Here is a 2,812-nt window from a genome sequence, read left to right on the forward strand (position 1 = left end):
GTGTGTGTGTGTGTGTGTGTGTGTGTGTGTGTGTGTGTGTGTGTGTGAGGATAGAAATCATTAAGTAAACAGAAAACAAGACTGAGCAAATGAGAGAAAGAGATGGAGAACTTTTCTCTTTTCCCAAATGGCTGTTCTGTCTTCAGCGACGCCTGTGCTTTATCGGGGTGCCAGGCGTTCAAGCAGCTGACAGCTTAGTGTGATAGACGAGCACACACACACACATACACACACACCAGTTTGACAGACGGGAACATAGGAGGTCAAAGCTACGCTGGCCTGTTGTTCTTTCTCTGCTCGCCTCTCCGTTCACCTTTCAACCCAATGTTGTTGTTCTTCTTCTTTCTCTCCCATTTGTCCACTTCTTACCGTCATCTTTAATTCTAAAGTGTATAAATGGATAAAACATGGAAGATAGTATAGCTGTTAGTACAGTAACAGATCAAGACCATTTGAAATAAGCTAAATGGCAAGCAATTAATGGACAAGAAACATATATTTTGTTCCATTTTCTGTTTCATTGTATGTTGTTTTTTCAGGATGTATTAATTGTGCACAGGAACCAACAATGCAGTGTAAAAATCTCAGTTGCATAGTAAACATGGCATTTTCTGTCTAACAGAAGGATGTGAAGTCGGACCCCAAAGTCGTTCAGGAAGTCTCAGCTGCAACCGACGCTCTTCTGGAGAGCCTGGGAGCACTGGCCGTGGAGGTAGACACACACACACACAACTTACTCACTTTATAACATTTACAAACAGGATTACTGAAATATTTACTTCCAAAGTTCAGCCTCCAGTAGCAATGTTTGAAATCAATCCTTACCTAGAATGAGTTCTCCGTGAAGCAATTTATTTACACACGGGTCTCATAGTAGTAGTACAAGTTTGGGGCAGTTGAGTCAGGTCCATATTGGCAATATAAACGCGCCTGCATACGTCGATTCACAGAAGTCATACAAAGGGGTAAGTGCTGCATGGGTTTAACAGGAGCAAAGAGCAAAGCAGGTAATCCTCATGTAAAAGTGAATCTTGTCATTATGTGTCCACATGAGTCATTTCAACATTCAGAAATTGTTAATAGAGGCTTTGTTCTACCACCGTGGGCTTGGGTTTTCTCTGGATCACATTCCCCTTTCTTTAGGCCTTTGTGACAGCAGGCATTATGTTTTCGGGTTGTTGTTCTTCCCATTTTCTTGAACATGATATCTCAGGATACGCCTAGAGTGAATTCCTTAGAAATTGACCCAAACGTCCTCAGGGATGAGCTGATAAGATCATAATGTTCAAAAGTCACTGTGATCCCACAAAACGCTTTTTTTGGTCATAACAGAATTCATATGCTAGTTATGACAATGTCACACAAAAATGTTGAAGCGATGCCATTTTGATCAGACTGCATCAAGCTGCAACTTGACTGGTGGGCGCAGGCATACAACCGCGAAGCGGTAATTATAGTTTGACGCTTAAATAAGAAGGAGCGGTTTGAAATAGTGGTGTCGAGAGCACACATGTACATGCACTCACACACTCTCATGCCAGACTTGAGCCTATGTAGCCGAGTCGGAGCTGCTGGAATGTATAACGAGAGGAGAGGGGCTGCAGTCGCTGGTGCAAACACACACGTACAACACACACAACCCCCTTTCTCTCAGGCTCCAGCTCTGCTGAGTTGGCAAAACATAGACGTGTGTGTGTGTGTGTGTGTGTGTGTGTGTGTGTGTGTGTGTGTGTGTGTGTGTGTGTGTGAGATAGCGCTTCCTGTCTAAGCAGCTGTAAGAACATCAGTGAGTTTGTCTTTTCTTCTGTCCCCAACTACAAATGTCGCAGCCTTCACCGATCCTTTTGATCATCTGTCCATCCCATGAACATGAACTCATGAAGACTGTTACCCAAAAATCCCTGTTGAACAGCTTCCTCCCGGGTTTCTCCATGTTTGTGGTTTGTACCTGAACCGGCTGTTGTTGATCTTTTACACTCCTGTGGAGAACATGTTAACACAGAGTGGCACAGCATCTATTTAATCACTGATTATCATTCCTCCTCAGTGTGTATTATTTAGTTTTAAAGCAGATTATTTTGGTTTTCTTAGCTTGCATTTTCTTAGCTTTTCCTAATCAACAGCCATCCATGCTCTTAAATGTATTGTTGCTAAATCTTAATTAGTTGCGTTATTCTCCTGAACCCTTTTCTCTGTTTGTAAATAGATTATTTTGTTTAGCTAAGTGCGGAGATTTGAACTTCTAATAATCTGGCTTCCCACTCATTCCCGAACTATTGCATTATCTTATACTGAATTCTTCCCCTCACAAACCTAACAAACGCATACTGATTTAATCAACATGCTTCTCGGAAACATTAGTGACATTTATCTTCAGGGTAGAGAGAGTGTGAATAAACTCTAGTAACCGCTCTGTCCCGCAGCCCGATCGCTGCCATCACGTATAAATCTACCACTTTATCAAAATCTACCACTTTATCAAAATCTCTAAATTCAGTTGACTTTCTTTATATGGTCAGAATACAAAGATATATAATTTAATGTAAAAGCTTTACACAGACGTCTGTTTGCCTTTTACTGCTTTACATTGAGTGGGTTACCGTTGTTCGATTGAGCAGGAGTGGACCCAAGACAAACTCTAAAGTCTAATCACCCAAGTTAACATGGGAATCATCCTGAAGGACACACACATTCAGTCACACAAAAGCGTTCTCAGCACAGGCTGTTGCACAGTCGGTTGCACACACACACAGTAGCAAAAACACTGTGTGTGTGTGTGTGTGTGTGTGTGTGTGTGTGTGTGTGTGTGTGT

General features: G+C 42.0%; 1 protein-coding gene across 1 annotated transcript in view; it reads left to right on the forward strand.

Moving 5' to 3' along the window:
• Positions 1 to 55: 55 nt before the first annotated feature.
• Positions 56 to 2,812, forward strand: part of LOC116392738 (phospholipid-transporting ATPase ABCA1) — a 21,759-nt gene continuing 19,002 nt past the window's right edge. Inside the window, exon 1 of the mRNA XM_031864448.1 lies at positions 56 to 712. The gene's annotated coding sequence lies outside the window, so the exon portion shown is untranslated. The remainder of the gene's footprint in view (positions 713 to 2,812) is intronic.

This window comes from Anarrhichthys ocellatus, unplaced genomic scaffold (genome assembly GCF_004355925.1).
Source record: "Anarrhichthys ocellatus isolate YVR2014 unplaced genomic scaffold, GSC_Weel_1.0 scaffold31, whole genome shotgun sequence".
Classification (NCBI taxonomy): domain Eukaryota; kingdom Metazoa; phylum Chordata; class Actinopteri; order Perciformes; family Anarhichadidae; genus Anarrhichthys; species Anarrhichthys ocellatus.